The following is a 14,966-nucleotide window of genomic DNA, read 5'->3' as shown; positions in this document are numbered from 1 at the left end:
TGGATAGGGACCAATTGTATTTAGTTAATATAATTCTAGTAGAAATTGTACATCTAGTTAGTAATTTTGCAATTTTGTGATTATACTAATTGAACAATTATGCAACATCTATTAAGGTTTGGCGCCAAAATGTTTGGTATTTAAGGAAGGGATGCTGAAATACTCTTTGTTCTGATGAAATCTGCTAAGGGCAGATGAAAGCGCTTAACCGATTGCATTGCTTCAATTCAGTATTTATTTATGCATCTTTGTGCCTTGTTTTTGCTGTATGTGGATATGGACTGCATTTCGTCTAAGTGTTTGTGAATAAACACCTGTTAAAAACTAGCGAAGGAATATTTTTTATTCTTGTCACTGACACGTCTGTCAGCATTCACCAGGAGTCCAGCTCAACTCGAGTTCCAGGTCTGTGGGTGTCGGAAATATCATTTTGTTGCTGTTGTGCTTTTATCTTTAGTTCTCAGTTATTTTACATTAAGAAGGTTCATGGTCTGCACTCTTGTGGGAGGAGAGGCTGGACTCTGCCCTTCTGAGCTGGGAATTTCTAGTTAAAGGCTTATAGTGCCTGCATATTTGAACTGTTTCTTTCTGAAATTGGTACACCTTGTTTGCTGTAGCATAGACTAGATCCAGGCCTGCTGAATCTAGCTTTGTTTGTACGCTTGTTGTTTGTTTGCTTGTTATTTCCCTGAAATGCTAATTCCACCTAAAACGCGGCTTTTCAGTGCTTCTGTGGATCCATAGTGATATCTGCATTGCTTACTGTACTTATTTCCTTGTTTCACTTGAAAGAAAGTTACTGTTTGTCATTTTTGCATTTAAGTTACCTGTAACACATTGCATTTAAGTTACCTGGTATTTGTTCACTAAAGCAATTATATAAGTCAGCACTAAAAAATTAAAAGCACTACACCCTCACAAACTCCACTTGAGTACCTTGTTCCCCATTGGCCCTTTTTTTCAATTATAAAGGACTTCCCAATACTATTCTAGCATGTCCAAAGGTCAGTTGTCAATCTCCTCTCCAGTCTAGCTGGTGAATCTGGGAATCTTGAGGCAATGTTACAACTGCCTCATGTACACAGACAACCCTCTCCTCCTCCCAACAAATTCCAACACATGTGAGAGATGTAACCGTATAGCCAAACTGGAGGCTAAGCTCTCTCAACTCAGTACTGGCATAACCAGTCATGAGGAGAAGGAAACCACGCTCACTACAATTCCAGTCTCACATAGACCTACCATGACAGCAAACCAAACACATAAACACACAAAAACATACTCGGAGGCTCTAAATAAAAATCTGCCTAAGCAGCAGAGACCTCCAAAGCAGACACCCAAGCAACCGCTACCCCAAAAACAAAACACGTGCAACACATAGCTCACAAGCCAGTGTGCAGAACAGTCACAGCCCTTAAGGCTAAACAACACACCTGATACACTTGTAATTGGTGACTCTATCGTCAGGCACACTGACGTCCCACTCACCAGGCTGAACAAGGAGAAGGTCACGGTGAGCTGCCTGTCGGGTGCTAGGATCCGCCACATAAAACAAGCACTCAGGTCACTCCAAGGCAAGTACAAATATGACTCAGTCATTGTCCATGCTGGTGTGAATGACCTGAGATGTACCAACCTGGACTACATGAAAAGAGACATAGAGGAGCTCTCTGAGCATGTAGCCCAGGCCGGTATGACCCTGACATTGAGTAGCATCTTACCCTCACCAAGAATGATGCCACAATATGAAGACAAGATGATCAATTTCAACAATTGGCTTAAGTATTGGTGTCATTCAAAACGGATCCAATGCCTGTCAGCCTGGGACGACATGCTCGACAAGACACGATGCTTCGCTAGGGACGGCTTGCACCTGTCACCCCTGGGCTTTCGGATATTGGCAAAGGCTCTTGCTACCCCCATAGTGCCTTTTTTAGGCAAGGCTCAAAAGACAGACCCACCTCCATAGGTATCACAAGGGATAAGAAACTAAGAGTAATGCCGCTCAATGCCAGAAGTCTAAACCTCAAGATGCACGCACTCGAAACTCTCCTTAGCATGGAGAACATCGATATCTGTGCAGTAACAGAAACCTGGTTCAAGGCTCCCGAGAGCACCCCAGCACTATCAGGTTATACCTCATACCATGCTTTTCAGCCCCAAAACTTGGACTGAACCACAAAAGGAGGGGGAGTATCAATATTCATCAAAGATACCCAATCCTCCAGGTTGGTGGCACAGCATGAAGCATCAGAGACCATCCATGTGCAACTAACAGTGGGTAAAACTGCCTTCCAGTTTATAGCCTGCTACAGACCACCCTCCCAAACCCAGGAACCACACTCGGCCTTCCTGAGAACACTGGAAAATATGAAGGTCTCTCCAAACACCATTATATTGGTTGACTTCAACTACCCAAACATAGACTGGGAGCATTACTCTAGTTCCAACACCCTAGCCCAAAGGTTCCTAGAATTTATAAACTCAAATGCTACAGAACAGCTTGTTACCACTCCCACAAGAGGGGAAAGCATACTGGACCTGATCATCACCAACATGGGGACTCTATGCTCCAGACCAGAAGTGTATCCCTCACTGGTAAGATCAGACCATAAACTAATCTCACTGGATATTCACATCCCGACCCCACCCCCTGCCCAGAAAACCACAGTGAAAAACTTCTCTAAAGCAAATTTCACACTCCTCAAAACTGAGGTGGAATCCTTCAAAGCCCCCGGGCCTGTGGAAAATATGGCCCAGACCGCAGAATCCTTTATAAACGCATTCTATGAACACCTTCAGGAATGCATGGATCATGCAATCCCAAATAAAACCAAGACCCAATCCTACAAAGGCAGATGTACTGTCTGGTGGACCCCAGCCATAAACAAACTATACAATAGAAGGAGGAAGCTACTACATGATAGAGAAAAATCCCAAAATGCGAAGGCATCTCTGATCAGTATTAGCAAAAAACTACAGGCACTCATAAAATCATCTAAGGCCAGCTTCGAGAGAAAAATTGCACAGGACACTAAGGATAATCACAAGGCTTTCTTTAATTATGTTAGGAACCTGGGTGGGAATTCCCAGATATGCTCAGAGTTAGTCCAAAATGACAAAAAAATACACCAAACCCACAGACATTGCCAACATCCTAGCTAACAGGTTCAGCGTAAACTTCTCCCCCCTCCCCACCAAAAGGGCAAATATCTATCCCAGCAGAGTGCTTCCCCCCTGACATCTCAGATGCTCAGGTAAGAGCTGCCCTCTCCAATCAAAAAGCACAGCATCAATGGGACCAGACAGTGTCCCGGGCTGCATCCTACATGAACTCCAAGAAGAGCTAAACCTAAACATAAAACTACTGTTCAATCTCAGCCTTACTACAGGATATGTACCCAAAGAGTGGCGTACAGCAACAGTGGTCCCTCTCCACAAAGGTGGTGCCTCAACGGATCCTGGAAACTATCGCCCCATAAGCCTGACTAGCTTGGTCTGCAAAGCTATGGAAAGGATCATCATGGACCTCATAAATAAAGATATTGGGGACCTACAGACACTGGATCCTACCCAGTTTGGCTTTGTTAAGGGCAGATCCTGCCTCTTAAACCTGGTCAATTTCTTTGAAACAGTCACCAAGGCCATTGACGAGGGGAAGGTGGTCCACACAGCCTACCTGGACCTCACAAAAGGCTTCGATACAATACCCCACTCGGGCATTATAGATAAGCTCACCAGCTTAAATATAAACCCCTATGTCACTAGATGGGTTGCAAACTGGCTCAAGGACAGAACCCACATGGTTAGAATTGCTGGAGCCATGTCAGACTCCAAACCAGTTACAAGTGGCGTCCCACAAGGCTCAGTCCTGGGACCTCTCTTGTTCGGTATATATTTGTCGGAGGTACAGGCCAACACAGAAGGACTGTAGCTGACCAAGTTCACAAATGACTGCAAACTGGGCACCATAATTGACTCTCCAGCCGACAGAAGCATCCTCCAAAAGGGCCTCATAGAAACAGACAACTGGTGCCAGAGCCATGGCCTCAAGCTAAATGCCAAAAAGTGTATAGTCATCCCCTTTGGCAAAAACAAAGTGCCCACAAATTACCACATAGGTGGTAATCCATTAAGTACAGAAGAAGTAATAGGGACCTGGGGACTCAAGTTGATAGCAATCTCTCATTTGACAATCACGTGGCCAAAGTGGTTAGAAAAACATTTTATATAGCCCACCTAATCATGAAAGGATTCACATATAGATCAGGGGAGGTCATTGTGTCTCTTTACTCATCCCTCATCAGGCCCATAATTGAGTACAATGCCCCTTTTGGGATGTACCTTACCAGACACCTGCAGCAACTGGAAAATCCCCAAAAGTACCTCACCAAGAGGATCAAAGGGCTCAAATAGATGCCATATGCTGCCCTGTTAAAGAAACTCCAGCTCTACTCAGTGGCATATCGCCTGCTCAGAGGCGATCTGTGCCTGACGTATAAAGCCATGTCCAACCCAGAATTAATGGACATGCTGCACCTCAGAAAATCCAAATCCCATCGAGCTGTGCGCTCGAGAGACTTCAACCTCAGCACTGAAATAAATAGGACATGCTGGAGGGACAGATTCATAACCCAGAGGCTCCCTTCACTCTGGAATAAAATCCCAGTCCAGGTTAGGCAGAGTCCCTCATTGACTCTCTTCAAGAGGAATCTTGATGAGTGGATGGGGGATTGTAGGTTTACCCCGGGTATCACTTCTGTGTCACTGTTAGACAGAGGCACAGTATACTAACCTCAAAAAAGGGCATAGCAAAATTAATTTAAAATGGGTAGCGAAAGCCAAACACACTCTGGCTAGGCTTATAAGTACCCTAGGGCAGATAGCCTAATATGAACCTATGAACCTATATGTAGAGGTATGTGTGTGTATATCTTCCCATAGTGACATAGAGATAAGCCTCTCCCTCTCCGTAGTACAAATGTATACATACAGAGACAGACTACAGATACATACCCACATAAAAATATATGCATATGCAGACACCCATAGACCCATATGTTGTGAGATATATATATATATATATATATATATATATATATATATATATATATTTTTTTTATTTATTTTATATTTTTTATTTAACATTTGTTGACCTTGCTAGTCTAGTTGGATATGTCCATTTTCAGTAGAGGCCGGGAGAAACGCTCCACAAAGAATAGACAAAATTCAAAATCAAATTACAGTTACAAAGCATTAAACTTCAGTTACAGATACATTAAAGTTTAATTAAGATAAAATACAGATAAAATACACCACGTCCCCTATTTTCAAGTTTGCGTTTTTTTTTTTTTTTTTTTTTGATATAGAGGGAAAGTATCAAGAAGGAAGAGGGAAATTCCTAGAATAGGGTCTAAGTAAGGAGTTAGAAAAGAGACAAGTTATGGAAGAGAATAAAATCAGGAATAGGAGAGAGTAGTAAAGTGGAAGTTGTGCTTCAAGTAGAGCAGGAAGCAGGTGGGATGTCTGTTAAGTCTAGCTGGGTAAACTAAGTCCAACTTTCAGGTTGCGACCTTTAAAGTGTCAATAATATAAGGTGGAATAGCTTAGGAAAAGTTACATGATGATGAAACAGGAGGAGAAAGTATTAGTCAGGGTTGCTACAGGGACCGAGCCAGTGGTTAGTAAGATAAAGTTCAAGTTTCTTTTTGAAAAGTGAAGTAGAGGAAATACAAGTGAGGTCACCAGGAAGTAGGTTCCAGCTTTTTCCCACTGTATAAGAGAAAAGGGAATCTCCTGCTTTATTCTTGGATTTATGTGTAGATACTAATAGTTTATTAGATGAACAAAGGTTAGAAAGATTTTTATATGGACTAATGAGATTTGTAAGAACTGGTGTTTTATCTGGATAATAAACGATTTTTTGGGAAATAATTAGTTGCTGAAATAACTGAGTTGTTTTAACTTTAGGCAGTGGTGTATTCTAAATGGGGAGCCAGTGGCAAATCTGGCTATACTGTTATAGGAGATTGTCAACTTGTTGAGGCTAGTTTTAGAGAGATTAGTGTAAATAGCTGAGGCATAAAAGAGAGTAGAGATAAGGTGGGTGTGAGCAATGGTAGTTCTGGCTGTAGGAGTGAGGAAGGGCTTGATTTTGTATAGGGAGCCAAGTTTTTGGTTTACCAATTTTATTGTGATATTGGTAATGAGTATCATAGTTAAGGCTGTGGTCAATAGTAACCCCTAAAAGTTTGGTTGTTGTGTCAGGAGATATGACTGTGCCGTTTATGGATTTTGTAGAAAAGTGAAGTGGGGTAGATTTTTGTGTCAGAGTAAATAGCAGCAGTTTAGTCTTTTTAGGGTTGAGGAGGAGACATTGCTGTAAAAACCACTCTTCTACAAGCTCAAAGACATTTTGGGTGAGGGTCTGTAGTTCAGATGGGCTTATAGATGAGGAGATTAAAGTGGAATCATCAGCATATTGTATGGCTACAGCTTGGGGGATACTAGTAGCAAGATCGTTGATAAAGATGGGGAATAGAAGAGGGCCTAAAATAGATCCTTAGGGTACACCAAGGGAGACAGGAAGAGGGGTGCATAGAGTGTTTTCCCAGAGCACTGCCTGTTTCCTATTATTTATGTAAGATTTGAACCACTGTAGTGCTTGAGTGTCAAGTGAGAGTGATTTCAGAAGATTCAAAAGTATATGATGATTAACCATGTTGAATGCTTTGGAAAGATCAATAAAGACAGCAGATGAGAGGAAGTTATTGTTACGGTTTTAGTTGATGTGATCAGTAAATGAAAGGAGGGCGGTAGTAGTGCTATGGAAGGACAAAAGCCATGCTGAGAGTGAGCTAATAGGCCATTTAAGAGAAGGTGGTCAAGTAGTTGATGGGGGATGCATATTTCCATGATTTTAGCTATGGGAGAGAGTAGGGCAATTTGACAAAAGTTGGAAAGTTCTGTTGAGTTGCCACCCTTATGAAGGGGTATAATATGTGAGATTTTCCAGATGGATGGGATGGTACCTTCTTTTATGGTTCTGTTAATTAGGATTAAGATAGGGTAAGCAATAACTCTGGCTGCAATTTGAAGATACTGAGCAAGTAGAAGGTCTGCTGAGGGGGTAGAGGGTTTGGGTTTTTGTAGTAGAGTACAGATGAGGGATGTAGGGACAGGTTGGAATTGGAAAGTGGGTGGAGAGGTAAAGGAGGAGGGGGGCGGATTAGTGGATACAGGAAGTAGTGAGATGGCAAGAGACTGGATAGCGTCAGTAAAGAAGTTGTTGAAGGAGTCAACAATTTGTTTGGGAGTGTCTTGGGTGATACCAGAAGGGGTGGGTGTCTTAGAGCTGCCTGGATGAAGGAGTGTATTGATCCCTGACCAGAATTTCTTTGGGTTTGGTGGTTGTTTTGCTGGAGTTGAAAGAATAATTTTTTTTGTCTAATAGTATAGATGCTTTAGTAGAGTTTCTAAGCTGTTTAAATTTTATATGATCAGATGGGTCCTTAGAAGCAAGCCATCTTGACCATAATTTGTTTCTCAGCAACATTTTATGTTTAGTTTCTTTTGTAAGCCAAGGTATTCCTAAGGGTACGGGAAGGGGAGTGGAAGTTGAGGATTTCAAGGAACTTAGAATTGAAATAGGCCACTGCTTCCTTGAGTTGAAGGTGTTTTAAGGGTGACCAGTTGCATAGACTCAGTTCCTTTTGGAAATGTTCAGGTTTAAAATGTTTATTGGAGCGAGTGGTTCTGAAGGTTATAGGTCTGGGTGAATTGGTCTTTTGTCGAATAAAATAAGTTAAAGAGTGATCACTCATGTCTTTGGGGAGGATGCCTACCATGTAGTTGGGGAGAGAGTATTTATAAGGATCCAATCAAGGATGGATTCTTTGTTGGTGGGTTTATGGATGCGAGTTGGTGAGGAAACAATTTGAGAGAAGCCATGTAGGTTTATGTGGTTAGAAGGGATATCAGTATTACTGGTATTCCAGTCAATATTAAAGTCACCTAGGACAATGGTTTCTTGAGGATAGTTAGTGGACAACCAGCTAAGGATATTTTCAAGGGGGTTGATGTTATTACCTGGAGGAAGATAAGAGCATAGAATATAGATGGACTTACAAGTATTTAGTTGTAGTTTGGTGAAACGAATTTCGGAGTTGGTATCTGAAAGAAGACAAGTGTCTAATAGTGTAAGTTGGAGCCCTGTTTTATATATTAAGGCTATTCCCCCTCCCTTCTTGTTAGGGTGATCCACTCTTAAAATACTATATTCTGGAGGGGTGATTTCACAGTCCTGTGTATGTGGTTTTAGTCATGTCTCTGTAAGACATAAATGTCAACGTTGTGTAACTCAAGTAGGGCATGAAGCTGAGTTATTTTATTGTTAATACTACGTATATTTAAGTGAGCTAATAAATGGGAGTTAGGAGGCTGTGTAGGGATGAGGAAGAATGACTGGTTGTGTAGGTAGTAGTGTTGTTGGTAGGGCTAGGGTTGGGATGAATGTCACCATCTCTAAGGAGGTGAAGGTGTAATCTGCAGGTGTGAATTAGAGTAAGATTTGGTAAGGTTTGTGGTTTCTTGACTTGGTAGTGTTTGTAGGTGATATGAGTGACTCTGTGATATCTTGGGAGGAAATCGTTGGTTGTATATGTTATGTTTATGTGTTTCAGGGTAGGTGATAGAGCAGGAAGGGATGTTTGTTTTGAGGACTTGTGGAAGTTAGAGCAGTGAAGATGTTCATTGGCAGTTAAGATATAGGGAAGGAAAAGGAAAGGGAGAATTGAAAACAGAAGTAGGGGTATAAGGTAAAGAGATATGGGTGAAATAGGCATGGTGCTGAAGAGGTAGAGAGTGGGAAGTGAGGAGGTGAGGGTGTACTAATATAGTGGAGGAGTGGTAAGGTAGATATAAGATGTTGAAGAGGGGTGGAATGTGATTGGCTGATAAGGAAGTGGGAGTGGTTAGAGAGGTACAAGGCTAGGTTTACTGGGGGTGGGTGAGATTTGGAGGTAGTGTAGGGGAGCGGAGTGAGCCCGCAGGATGAACGGAGCGGGAGGAGCCAAGTAAGGAGGAAAAAACAACCTATGAAAAACAATCAGTAGAAATGCTGACTGCTAGAGGTAAGTTAAGGTGCAGGTAGGTGAAAGAGGTGATAGATGTAGAGGTAGTCTGAGTAGATTGAGTCAATAGGAGGATAAAGGTGAAAAATGGAAGCTTAAAGTAGGTCTAGGCAGAGATAAGTAAAGTATACAACAGTTACTTTTAATGAAATAAGTAGTTAGGTTTAATGAAATCAGTAGATAAAACTAGTTTACTGAGTATTTCAAACATGAGGGAGTAGGATAGATTTATAGGGAAGAGGGTGCCATCTAGTGGGTAAAACCTGTAGTACAACAATAACTCCTGGAAGGAAAGAAGTAATCTAGTAGTAGGAGAGGCAAATATGGAAGCCCACTAAAGGCTACGAGAGGGGTAAGGGGGAGGTAAGATGTAGAAAAGAGTATGGCTGCTGGCTATCCTGGAAAGTTAAGGATTTTAAATAGACCTAGTGTTTAGACAAATATACTGTATAGATATATATATATATATATATATATATATATATATATATATATATATATATATATACACATAGACAGCAAAATATAAATATTCACGTATGCATAGATATACAAATATATCTGTATATAGTAATGTAAATAGATATATATATATATATATATGTGACTGTAAATATACACATGGATATAGCTAGGATATGATACAGCAGTTAAGAGTAACATATGTTCACAGGCCATGCATATGGGGGTGAGGGGTCCAATAAACAAATGTGTAACACGTAGCATCAACCCCCCCCACTCCCCAAGTGAGGCTGGTGAGACATACAGCCACACAATAAAGGTAAACACACCACTGCTTTCCAGACCACCAGCAGGATACTATCAGTGGGAGAGACCTGCCAGGTCTAATCTTGAAACATAGACATTGATGTCCCTTGTGGGACACCAAAAATTAATGATCGGAGGCAGTCCTGGTAACGACTTGTCAAACCAGGCTGTATATGGACATGGACAAGTAGGTTGTGCAAGCCTGATAACCCATGGGTTGACACAACGTACGACATGTGTCCCAACACAGGGAGAGCTGGCAATGCGTAGTGGTGTGTTTATACCTCACCTGCACCCACAGTAAGGATGAGTGCAGTAGAGGAGTGGCAGGTGGGTGAACTATGGGTATGCAATTATGGGCCTAGGCGTGCAGGTGTTGGCTGACGCAGTCATATTAGGACCACCCCAGGGATGTAAGTAATATTCCAAAATGGGCATAACTGATGCCCATACCTCTTAACCCCTAAGAGCACATCCACTGGACAGGACATAAACCATTGGGGGAAAAAATAGGGCCCATACCTATGAACTGTCCCCAATTTCCAGGGACGTCCCTGATTTCGACTTAGTTTCTAACTTTGTCCCACTTAGTCCCTCCTAAAACTAGTGACATTTGGAGGAAAGGTGGTGAATTATACGTAATGAATAATGACAACTATTAAGAGTTATAAACATCATTTACCTCAGAAAATATGTATGAATTCATATGCTCTGAGTCTGTCAATGTGTCAGGGTAATAGCACCAGTAATTTAAATGTGTCCCTGATGTTGTTATGCCGTGTCCCTGATTCAGTTTGTATATTTCCCCAATCGTATGAGAGGTCTGATAGGGACAGAAAGCACATATTCCACTGACAACCTTAGAAAGATGATAGAATATTAGGTATGCAGTAGCATGACTCAGCTGAAGGATGTGGGTTCCAAAACCCAATTACTTGTTCATATTGAAGAGTGTCAGTTCCCATGTATTAGCCAGACAGGTGCAGATTGTAAGAGGAACACACCAATAATATGAATCAAACTCTGGACAGGCCACGGATTCCGTGCAGTCGAACGGCATGCTGTCGCCTAATGGGCACCCATTCCCGATACTGTAGGCATGTAATCCGATGTAATAGGCATCACAAGGCAATATTGTAGTCCTCACTCCCACCCAGGGGTGTGAGTGTCAGATGCAAACACCAAATGCAGTGCATTTGCAAGTGCAGGAGCAAATGGGTGTAAGCCTGTTTGGTCGCCAGTATGCGAGTATTACACTGGTAAAGCAATGTAGAGGCTAACTGAGTGTAAGAAACTGTAACCAGAGGTTAGCATGGCTTAGCACCATGCAAACCCACACACACCTGCTCACAACTGCTTTAATGTGCCTTAATCACACCGTATCCACCGGCCTTGTTCTGCCCAGCAACAAAATAAATGGCCTCTGCAAGGCTCAAAACCAGGACCCTGTACACACAGCTATTGTGATTTACCACTAAGCGATGGCAGATATACAGACATCGGACCTTATCACAAACATATCATCCAGCACAGTCATTCAACAGTATAGGAAATGTATTCCATCATGTAGAGCAATGCCTGTATTATGTAGTGGTGATGTTCTATATAATATCAAGACTCCCTCAGATAGACATGTGTCATTCATACATGCAAACATTTGTGCATTGGCCATATACATCACACTGTGCATGTTATTTACATTAACACAACAGTTCCTGTCCAATCATTATGTGAGAACAGTACTCTTGCAAGGTGCTGTGTGCAACATCATCATCATGATAAAGGTAAATGGGGTAACCATAAAGGGACCGGTAGTGATGTGTGTACAATGGGGTCATCCGCATCACATGTACCTGGAACATTTAGGAGCCATGTGCATACTAGGATCGTGCACCTGAGAGACAGGGGTGAGGACAACTGGAGTATGTTGTGATCCATATTAAAAGGGTTACATGTGTCCAGTGGACATGTGTGTGAAATGGGCAGCTATGTATGAGGCAAATGTTGTTCTAGGAACGGATTGGCCTTTTGTTTCCTTAGGGTGATAGTGGGATGTGGGGGAAGGAGAGTAGGCATGATCATGGAGGATAGGTAGGGTAGGATGACAGACAAGACAGCATACAGGGTCGGTATATGACACGTGGGGGGGGTACACCTCAGACAGGGAGGGGTGTTCGGCATTCACAAGCTCATGAGCCCCCAGATGGAAAGAGTGGGAAGGAGGTCCCCAGCCATGTGCAGCCACCACTGCACCAAAACAGCTGCAAAAGTGGCAGTGCTGGGGGCTGTCTAGGAGGGGCAGCATCACCCTGAAAATGTGACACTCTGTTGTTGCAGTTTAAACACAGATATGGCTTAGTAATAGTCAACAGCATTCAGGATTACTTACAACAGCATGCATAGATATGACCATCAACCCAACACAACAGATGGTATACATTTGCAGAGGGAGCACAACATATGCATATATACTGCATGACATCTGTACAAAGTGTAGAAGACTTGTGACTGCAGCTGTGAACAGTGACCCATCATTGGCATGTCGCTGAGAACCATAGACAGTGTCTGCCATACCACTGTTTCATGTGACATATGTCCAGTCAGGGATGCAATGGTAGTAACTCATCACTTTTACCATGTACTGGCTGCAATCCTCACACTATGCTCCTGCTGTTCACAGATGTGTGTTCAGTGAGCAACACAGTAAACAAATGGATCCACTCACAGACCAGTCCACAGATGGCCCTACAGATAGGGGGGCCCTCACAAACAGAGCACTGTCTTGTCAGTTTTAAAACATGCAGAATAGCCATTACCACACACAACTTGTTAAACAGGTAGTAGTCTCAATGAAGCATAGCTAGACTTATATACTGTAGTCATGTCTGGCACGTCACCCTCCTGTCTTTAGGCTATTTCCCACTGTGTATGTTGTTTGAGGAACATCCAGATATCATCTGTGATGCCGTTTACCAAACACCAGATCCAGGTACCACTCACAGCGACTGTCATGGGCAAACACCAACATGATGTTCCTAGATATTGTACTGTTTTTTTCATGCAAATGGCTATGGGAACATTATCACAGCCATTCCACATGCAATCAGCTAGAGGAGGACTGCAATAGGTGCAGAAGCTATCACCTGAACATGACCATCACTTACAATACACAAGCTGCTGCTGAGCAGGTGTACACCTCCACATCCACCAGAGATTGTGTGGGAGGGACAGACAGAGGCAAAGTACATCAGAGAAGGGCTTGGAGACTAAAACCTAAGCATCATCTGTCACACACCTACCAGTACAGGGGTTCAAACCCCTGATTGACTAGTCATTATTATTACAAGTGCATGCAGTTACTCCATGTGCCACAAAGCTAACATGCTGGTGTGCTGTAATAACATATATGTGTGTTGGTGAAGTGTGCTGTAATAACATATATGTCTGTTGATGAGCGACATCTGCAACAGAGATATAGTACACATACATAAGGTGTAGCACACATGGCTGTCCACATGAATGGATGTCATTGTCAACACAACCATTCTCTAATGGACTCACATTGACACTCTTTGCCAGGCCCACAAATACACTCCCAAACTACTTAGTTTGCTACACTGCAGTAATGCACAGGTACTGCATGCACCATAGGGGATATCTGGAGGTTCTATGGGCTAGGACATGTGAAAGTGTTTGACATCTGTCGGTATGCCAATGGGACTTATACTGGGAGTGACTGTGGTTGGGAGCATCATACCCCACACACAGACACAAGGTACCAGTACTGACATGCATGTATGCATTGCTTCATGGGTGTGGAGTGGTTGGCTGTGCAAGATGGCTGTCCAAGGCTGGGTGAGGGATAATCCTTGGCATCACACCACCTGACAATGGTATGCAGTGTGGTACAGGGGTGTAGTGTCTGCAATGTCCCACATAGACAGGTATTGTATGAACTGTCCTGACATCCTGGTTACCATTGTGTATGGCCATAGTTTTGCAATGCATGCCATGTCTGTGTTTGATAGTCCTTGACATGTACATTGCCTGGGATGTGCATGTCCCACAATAATGTACAGTGACATGTACAGGTGTACCTGGTTTGGCTGGCACATGTTGTGTACACAGACTGGTATCCTCCGATATGCCAATATTGGCCTGGTGTGGCAGAACCTTCTTATAGTCAGCAGGTTGACCCTGCACCTGCATTAATAGCATGATACAGGTATTCTCTGGTGTCAGTGGCATCGGTCCATACAGGGCACATGTGTAAGGCATTGTATGGCCTCAGTGGATCACATTTGATGGCACCACATATGTTGCAGGCATCCAGTGGAGAACATAGTGAAGGCACATTGTCCACAATTATGTGCCTATTGTACTGCTGTAAAGGGTGCCATGCCCTCTGCAGCCCACTGCAATCACACCATGCCTACTTTCTGTCATCAATGTGCAGGGTACTACAACATAGCGGGATATTCTAGGCAAGTGTGTTTGTGGATGACACATGGGTTCAGGATGTATTCCGGGTAATAGTAGGGTTGCATATTTTGTTCACCAGGCCTTTTGTCAGATGTAGGGGTATGGCTTGCCAACACAGTCCCTTGGCTGACTGACATCTGTACTCCTCATGAGGTGGACATTGTGACATATAAGATGGACACCATATAGGAAAACTCCAAAATCCGCTCCCCAACATGTTCAGTGGTTAGACACTCACAGCCACTTCTACACAGGCTCTGACAGTCAAACACAAACACACACACCTGCCATGTCCTGGAATACATCCCCTACCTAACTAGTGTATCACACTACAGCATTACTCAGTTACAGCACACACTACAGAGAACACTGGGTTACTGCAGTCCGAGAGGTGTATTCCTAGGTGAGTGACATCAGCAGGATTGCCAAAGGTTGTCATGTGAATTGTAAAGAGTGTGCATACTCTAAAAAGCATTGTTCTTGTCTCAGGCAGACAGAGACATACACACAGTTGGTCACTCTTGGAATAGAATCCCTACCTAATTAATTGATCACACTAAAGCAATACACAGTTACAGCATTTTT

The sequence above is a fragment of the Protopterus annectens genome, chromosome 2.part1, assembly GCF_019279795.1.
Source record: "Protopterus annectens isolate FY-2018-M chromosome 2.part1, PAN1.0, whole genome shotgun sequence".
Classification (NCBI taxonomy): domain Eukaryota; kingdom Metazoa; phylum Chordata; order Ceratodontiformes; family Protopteridae; genus Protopterus; species Protopterus annectens.
This window is presented reverse-complemented; position numbering follows the sequence as displayed.